The sequence below is a fragment of the Podarcis vaucheri genome (genome assembly GCF_965113315.1).
Source record: "Podarcis vaucheri genome assembly, chromosome: 10".
NCBI lineage: Eukaryota > Metazoa > Chordata > Lepidosauria > Squamata > Lacertidae > Podarcis > Podarcis vaucheri.
In genome coordinates this window covers 2,090,970-2,099,882 of record NC_138748.1, presented here as the reverse complement: position 1 = coordinate 2,099,882, position 8,913 = coordinate 2,090,970, and the positions used below count along the sequence as shown (strand labels likewise).

General features: G+C 44.2%; 1 long non-coding RNA gene across 1 annotated transcript; it reads left to right on the top strand.

The window, feature by feature from the left end:
• The first annotated feature begins 2,797 nt into the window (after positions 1-2,797).
• Positions 2,798-8,685, top strand: LOC309541915. Its single transcript, XR_014223999.1, has 3 exons — positions 2,798-2,812; positions 4,976-7,656; positions 7,886-8,685. It is a non-coding gene; the product is annotated as an uncharacterized lncRNA (long non-coding RNA).
• Positions 8,686-8,913: the final 228 nt, after the last annotated feature.

Here is an 8,913-nt window from a genome sequence, read left to right as displayed (position 1 = left end):
GAGTGATATTCTGAATACCACTGGGTGGGTCATTAAGTGTAGATTAGTTGCTAAAGCTTTCGTGTCTTGACCTCTTGAGCTTGTGAAGAGTTTTTCTGAGAAGATGGCTGTGCTGCATTTAGTTGTGCTCTGGCTTGGCTTCGTGTATAGGGGCGAGCTGTGGTTTTGTGCCTTGTGCCAGCCAGATCTGTGTAGGGATTGCAGGGGGGTGCAGCATCCGGAGGTGCCACTATAGTTTGGCTACTGGATGGAGTCTGTAATATGTCTGTGGAGAGGGTCTGGGTTTGGGTCTGGTGTGGTTGATTGGTGACGGCGTTCTGTGTGCCTCTGGTTCTGGTGTCGGTTTTTGTGGGGAGGGCTAATTTCCAGATGTCTGGCAGGCGGGACGTGTCGTCACGCTTGTTCATGTTGTGAGGGTGTTTCTCTATATATATTGTTGTTGTTTAGTCGTGTCTGACTCTTCGTGATCCCATGGACCAGAGCACGCCAGGCACTCCTGTCTTTCACTGCCTCCCGCAGTTTGGTCCAACTCATGCTGGTAGCTTTGAGAACACTATCCAACCACCTCGTCTTCTATCGTCCCCTTCTCCTTGTGCCCTCCATCTTTCCCAACATCAGGGTCTTTTCCAGGGAGTCTTCTCTTCTCATGAGGTGGCCAAAGTATTGGAGCCTCAGCTTCATGATCTGTCCTTCCAGTGAGCACTCAGGGCTGATTTCCTTAAGAATGGAGAAGTTTAATCTTCTTGCAGTCCATGGGACTCTCAAGAGTCTCCTCCAGCACCATAATTCAAAAGCATCAATTCTTTGGCGATCAGCCTTCTTTTTGGTGCAGCTCTCACTTCCGTACATCACTACTGGGAAAACCATAGCTTTTACTATACGGACCTTTGTTGGCAAGGTGATGTCTCTGCTTTTTAAGATGCTGTCTAGGTTTGTCGTTGCTGCTTCCATTTCTTCCCCTTCTATTGGCCAGGAGGTGATGGGACCAGACCATATTTTGCACTCTCCTTCTTTCACCCTCATTAAAAGGTTCTTTAATTCCTCATTTTCTGCCATCAAGGTTGTGTCATCTGCATATCTGAGGTTGTTGATATTTCTTCCGGCAATCTTAATTCCGGCTTGAGATTCATCCAGCCCAGCCTTTCGCATGATGAATTCTGCATATAAGTTAAATAACCAGGGAGACAATATATAGCCTTGTCGTACTCCTTTCCCAATTTTGAACCAATCAGTTGTTCCATATCCAACTGTAGCTTCTTGTCCCACATAGAGATTTCTCAGGAGACAGATGAGGTGATCAGGCACTCCCATTTCTTTAAGAACTTGCCATAGTTTGCTGTGGTCGACACAGTCAAAGGCTTTTGCATAGTCAATGAAGCAGAAGTAGATGTCTTTCTGGAACTCTCTAGCTTTCTCCATAATCCAGCGCATGTTTGCTCTGCCTCTTCTAAATCCAGCTTGCACTTCTGGGAGTTCTAGAATCCACATATTAGAATCATAGAATTGGAATAGACCACAAGGACCATTGAGTCCATAGGTGCCGACTCCATGGGGCCTGAGGGGGCTCGAGCCCCCTCAAAAATTTTTTTGGGGGGGCTCAGCCCCCCCAATAATCTCGGGCGCCCTTCCAGCAGAGTGCCGCCGACGTCCCCCGCCTCCTCCCCACCTGCTCCCTCGCCAGCCAGCCAGCCAGCCGCGCGCACTAGTTGGAGAGCCCCGGCCGTCCCCCGCGAGATTAGGGAATCCCCGGGGGCGGGAGCTCCTGCCTCGCTGCTTCGCAGCACCACCGCCACTGCCAAGGCACTGCCGGGGGGAATTTCCTTCCTCCTGGCGGTTTCAGCGGTTTAGGGCTGGAGCGGAGGGGGCTCGCCCCACGTTTCCCGCATATCAGCTGTTCCGGAGCTGATTAATAGGCGCAGGACGCTCTCCCCTATTCGCTCACGAGGAGGCGGCGCCACTTTATTTGCATATTCATGAGCTTATTTATTATTCATGAGCTTTCCCGGGCCCCCCCAATATTTTTTATAAGTCCGCGTCCCTGATCGAGTCCAAGCAGGAAACACCATCAGACCACTCCTGACATCTGGTTGTCAAGCCTCTGCTTAAAGACCTCCAAAGAAGGAGACTCCACCACACTCCTTGGCAGCAAATTCCACTGTCAAACAGCTCTTACTGTCAGGAAGAGAGAATCTTCTTTCTTGCTTCTTTCTTGCTTGAGCCTTCCTTGTAGAATTTTAAGCATAACCTTGCTAGCGTGTGAAATGAGTGCAATTGTGCGGTAGTTGGAGCATTCTTTGGCACTGCCCTTCTTTGGGATTGGGATGTAGACTGATCTCCAATCCTCTGGCCACTGCTGATTTTTCCAAACCTGCTGGCATATTGAGTGTAGCACCTTAACAGCATCATCTTTTAAAATTTTAAATAGTTCAGCTGGAATACCATCACTTCCACTGGCCTTGTTATTTGCAGTTCTTTCTAAGGCCCATTGGACTTCACTCTCCAGGATGTCTGGCTCAAGGTCAGTAACCACACTACCTGGGGTGTGCGAGACATCCATATCTTTCTGGTATAATTCCTCTGTGTATTCTTGCCACCTCTTCTTGATGTCTTCTGCTTCTGTTAGGTCCTTACCACTTTTGTCCTTTATTATGGTAATCTTTGTACGAAATGTTCCTTTTATATCTCCAATTTTCTTGAACTGATCTCTAGTTTTTCCCATTCTGTTGTTTTCCTCTATTTCTTTGCATTGCTCGTTTAAGAAGGCCTTCTTGTCTCTCCTTGCTATTTTTTGGAAATCTGCATTCAATTTCCTGTATCTTTCACTATCTCCCTCGCATTTTTTTAAAAAAATAATATTTATTAGTAGTTTTCAGAATTATAAGAAGAAAAAAAACATTAAAAAACAACACTATAATAGACAAAAAAGAAAGAAAAAACACAAAAACCAATACAAGAATACAACAAAAAGATAAAAAGAAAAAGGAAAACAACACAAATCCCAGATTACATATCTACAACTTCCATTTGCTTGTTTCATTGACTTCCTCACACCTCCCTTTTTGTATTCTAGTTTAATTAGTTATTTCAGCAAATTCTTTCCATCTTTCTCAATTTTTGTTAAAAAAAATTATCCTAACCTAATTTAATCTAATAGTTAACTCAACCAATCCTTTCCATCTTTCCCCATACTCTATTATTCACATTACCTTAATTAATTTAACCTTATCTTACCCTAAAACACCTTAAAGCTTGAATCTTAGTTATCAAATATACATTACTCCTGATATCATTTCTGCTAAAGTCATATAGTTTCATTCCAACATTTTCCCTAATATTCATTAATTTTTAACCAATTCCCCAAATAGAATATTTTCTTTATAGATTTTCTTCCAATCTTCATCCAACGTCCCTTCTTCCTGGTCTCGGATCGTGTCAGTCCTTACTGTCCATTCCATCTAGTCCATCACCCTGGAAGCCTTATGTCCGAGGCCCTTAAGTCTCTTCCATGTCCCTTCTGCAATTCTTCTTCTTCTTGTTTATACTTGCCCTTTTCCTTATCTTTTGTTGGTCTCTTTCGTAGTTCCTTTCCTTTCTCATTGAGGGGTAGGCCTCTGGGGGATTCCAAGCCAAAATTGTCTCCATCTCCCTTCATCAAACCCTCCCATTCCCCACAGTCCCACTCCCCACAATCCTCAATATAGTCCAAAAAGTATTTAAAAGCATATTCCAAGGTCTCTCCAACGTTGGGAACCTCCTCAACTCCAGACGCCCCCTGGCCCACTCCAACTTCAATCTTCAATGACAACAGCTCATACTCCTGTAGGGCCTTGGGACTCTCCATTTGTATTATTTGGGGTGCAACCGCATCCTCCTCCATTATCTTCTGCACTTGCCCAGTCAGTACAGATTCATGAGTTGGTCCCTGGATAATTTCTGTAACAATATTCCCTATTTGCCCACAGTTATTAACTGCAACAGTCAAATCCATTTTCTCATTCATCAAGTCCATCTTCTCATGCATCTGTTCCAGCAGGGCACTTGTCTTGCATAAGGCAAGCACCCATTCTTCTTTCCAACCCATCTTTAGTCAAGGTCAGAAAAGCCTGTTCACACGGTCTTAATCTTACATCTGTTGAGCCCTCAAATGTACTGTAGCAACAATTTGACAAGCTCAATTTCTATTTGTATCCATTTCTTTTAGGCAAGTCCAACAAAGGAAAATTACTTTCGTTTTTCAGATATTTTTCAGATATTTTGTTTCTTTAAGATGCAAAAGGCAACATTGAAATCAGCTTGTTTCTCTTCTTCAGCTATCTGTCAAAATATTCCATTGACAGTCAATGAACCTCTCCAACAATTTCTGTCTCTGACACCCCGTTCCCAGGTTAGAGACGGTGGAAACTTATCCTTCTTCACTCCCTCTCCTGCTAGGGTTGAACAAAGTTCCCCCCTTTTCTCCTGCTTCCAAGGGGGTTTCAGTAATTCTAAATGAAGGAAATTTAGACTTTTTTGACAGCTTTCCAGGCTTTAGCTTTAAAAGTTTTTGCTTTAGTCTATATACAAAAAGCGGAAGGCAGACTTCCTGTTTTGAACCTTCCCGCTTCGTTACCAAATTAAGAAATTTATTGATCCAATTTTCCGTTTCTACTCACGGGTACTTGTTTTAAATCCAATTGTCCACAGGAAAAAGTCAGCGCTCTCTGGCAATGGCTGTGCGGCTTCACTCCGTGAAAGTAGCAGTCAGTTCGCAGCACCGCGCTTCTCACCCCACTTCGCTCTGGAGCCCCTAAATGGGATTCCCTGCAAGTAGGGGGGCGCTCCTGGTGCCCTGCCAAACCCCACGTTCCCAGGCTTCCTCCGCCTGGGACTTCTAGTGGGTCCTCACCTTCGCCGCGGCGGGAAGACCCAGTTTCCACGGAGCCTGTTCCTCCGAACGGAGGAACTCCACCATTCACCGATGGTGCTGACCCGGAAGTCCACTATCTCCCTTGCATTTTGCTTGCCTTCTCTCCCCCACTACTTGTAAGGCCTCGTTGGATAGCCACTTTGCTTTCTTGCATTTCCTTTTCATTGGGATGGTTTTCGTTGCTGCCTCCTGTATAATGTTGCGAGCCTCCATCCATAGTTCTTCAGGCAGTCTGTCCACCAAATCTAAATCCTTAAACCTGTCCCTCACTTCCACTGTGTATTCATAAGGGATTTGACTTAGATTGTATCTTACCGGCCCAGTGGTTTTTCCTACTTTCTTCAGTTTAAGCTTGAATTTTGCTATAAGAAGCTGATGATCTGAGCCACAGTCAGCTCCAGGTCATGGATCACATTTGGTCAAAACTCTCCACTATGACCTGTTCATCTTGGGTGCCCTGCATGGCATAGTTCATAGCTTCTCTGAGTTATTCAAGCTCCTTCGCCACGGCAAGGCAATGATCCATGAAAGGGATATATATATATATAAACCTATAGTGGTTTTATACTAATTTAGTTGCCGAAGCATCTCCCAAAGAACCATGGGATTTGTAGTAGCTTGCTGAGCATGTTAAGAATGATCAGTTAATAATGCCTAGTCCCTTTCACAGAACTACAGGTCCTGTCATTTCCTGGGGACGGAATTAAATGACCATGTCTGTAGTTTACATATGCTCCACCCACCTGTCCCAACCTATAAGATTAGTTGGACCTAAACTAACAGAAAATATCATATAGCTGTTTCTGATCCCAAAGCTGGCATATGAAAGATAGTACTTGACTATTAGCCAAATCCATATATTGCTGCTGTTGTGGCAAAACTTTCTATATTTGCATTCCCTCTCCTTTACCATCTCCATCAATGCAACACAGCTAGAATCAGTCATACGACCCCAAATCATCCCATTTTACAGACCAGACTGTATGACCACATATGAAAGGTCACTTCTTGAACTTAGTTGGAGAAAAGGCTATACTAGAAAACCTGATTTTATAGGATTCAGAACCTGCCACCTGAAACAGCTGTGTCTCTCTACCTCATCTCGAGACAGTCATGTGTAAATACTGCTGCAATGGAGTATAATACGCTTTTGAGGACACCCTATCCTCCTAAATACATGATTCCATGCAGGCAATGAGACTTGCACTCCAATCTTAAACGTATTCACCTTGAAATAAGCCCTACTCATAAAAGAACTTATGTTCCAAGTAAGAATGTTGAGGATGGCAGGTTGTATTAACTTCCATTCAAAACCCATTTTCCTTAACTGTATGTATTGTGGATCAAGTACAATCCTACACTGTAGACTTCTGTGGCTTGTAGCATACAAGGGCTAGTCCAACATGATTGACTGATGCATGTCTTAAGACTTGCATTCTGAGATACTATGAAAACTTAGATAAATGTCTGTTTTTGCTTCTGAGCTACAGAATCAACACTGAATTCTAAGAAATTACAAAAGATCCACTTTTCTTGGCTACTTTAGGAGAACCTTTCTAAAATGAAAGGGCTCAGTTCAGCTGCATGCAATGGTGCTCTCATGGACTCAGGGAGCATGGGAGAAACCACTCCTTGGCCAGAGGTCTTCTGGTGCTGCTGTCCTGCAGATGCCAGCTTTTATTATCACGGCAACAGAACATCTGCCTCATCATCTGACAACATGCCAAGATGGTGACTGTCTTGCCTAAGCCATAAAACACAGCCTTGCACAAACCACAGTCAACAATGGAAGCAAGCACTACACTGTGGGATGAAGTGGAAGTGCTGGGAGAGACTTCTCACTGTGATGGCTGAGGAAGAAAGTAGACTTGCTTGCTGCTGCAGTGTTTTCTGGTGGTGCCCAACACTCCAGACTGTGCCTTCATGTGATTGCCATCTGCGCCTTGCCAACTCAGTCCTGCTGCTCTGCGTGGGAAGCTGCCTGGAGCTCCGCCTGAAAAGCAGAGCTCCAGTAGAACTCTGAAAACTCTGTACAAGACTAATTCTCTCTCTCTCTCTCTCTCTCTCACACACACACACACCCCTGCCAAATAGTGTGGTATTTTATTGGAGCTTCTTATGTTATATTATGCTTGCTACTTTGCTTGAAAAAGCTACTGTGCTATTTATTCTATTAAAGCCCAGTCTACTAGGATCCTTCCCCGCCTATTGAAATCTCTCCAATCTCTGTCACACCCCACCCAGCCCCTGCTTATGTTTGGAATGTGTTTTTAAATATTGGTAAAGGGTGTGGATTGGGAAGGAGCATGCAAGGGAGTCAGTGAGGAACAACACTCAAGGACTACCAAAGCATAAAGATCAGGAACTTTCTTTTGGAATAAGTTAGCTAATGTTCTGTTTTCCCCACATTCTAATAATATTCACACTCTGCATGCATAAAAAAAGATAGAGAAATGGTGTGGAGCTAAATTGGCAGTAACAACTGAAGAACACCTCTGGTGTCAACGTCTGCCTGTCAAGAAAGACCATGCTGGGAAAGAAATGCTTTCCTTGTCAAAGCAAAAGGCATCTGAGAATTGAGTGGCTGGGATCCATAGCTCAGTGTTTAGCATGAGGAAGGGCCCTGGTCCAATCCTTGGCATCTTCAGGTGGGGCTAGGAAAAGACCCCTGCCTGAAACCTCCAAGTCTTGCTGCCTGTCAGTAGTGAGCTAGATGGATTATGGTCTTACTCACTATAAGGCAGTTTCCTGTGTTGCTATGCTGATTGCTTCCAGAACTCAGACAGAGGGGGGAAATGTGTTGCCATCAGTCTTCACCACCCCTGCTTCAGCTCTGCAAGCTGGTCATTTTGGTCCAAGTTCCTCTACAATAAACAACTCCTGTGCATTGCAGATTGGGATTGCAGGTAGCACTCACCTCTGGAAAGGTTGAAGACCACTGCTGTTCTTCAGCACATCTACACAGAGCTCCAGTTGGAGCTTAGCTGTGATCTTTCCATTAGACACGACCCTGGTAAGTCACATGACAACTATACTTCGCTTGCAAGGGGTATAGGAAGATGCCTTACAGTGTACCAGACCAGGGGCAGGCATGCCCTGTTTTACAGCTTGAGGTAAAATGGGAAGCGCCACCTTGCCTTGCCGCTGCTCCGACCACCACCTACCTGCTCCTGCCACTGCCACACGCCTTGCCACATCTGCTAATGGCAGAAAAGCAGCAGTCACAGGAGCAGGCAGGGGGTTAGTGGGAAAGGAGAGATAGAACTGGTACAGTCCGCACAGCAGCATGTACAACATGCCAAAATGATTAGCCAGTGATATGAGACTCTCGGGAGCAGATCTGACCCTATTTTGGTAGTACTTAAAGATCTCAGACTCATCCCACAAAGAAGCAGAGGAACCACTTGCCCCATGGCTTCCTCCCAAGCTGCTTGGCCAATACCCATATGTTGGCAGTGTTCGGGTTTCTTTCCTGGCCCAGCAGCTAAGGAGGAAGGGGTCATCATGGGATGAAATCATTCAGAGGTATGGGCATATGTGTAGGCGTCTTCACCTATTACACTATCTGTACACATGTACAAGTGTCCGAGTGAAAGTGTGTACATTTATTGCTTTGCATAGCTCAACTATTTATGTACACAGGTACATAGACTAGTTGAATGTAACAGGAGATTAACTCTTATGCCATCCCGCCACTGCCCCCCAACCATCACTGACTTACGAAGATGAATTCTTAAAGGAGTCTATTAATGTAATGAAATCATTCATTATTAACACCTGCCACAAACTACATACAATACGCTTTAATCTGTAAGGTCCATTTATAATCATTATATGCACAATATATATATTAACTAATATTGGAAAACTTGCAAAATGTATACATAGCAGCTTTTTGTTTTTTACCTTGGTGCTTTTCACGCCTATGGATGCATTAAACACTTCAGATATTTTTAAAGCCATGTGTACAGTATGTATTTCATTAATTAGAATAACCATTTTATTTT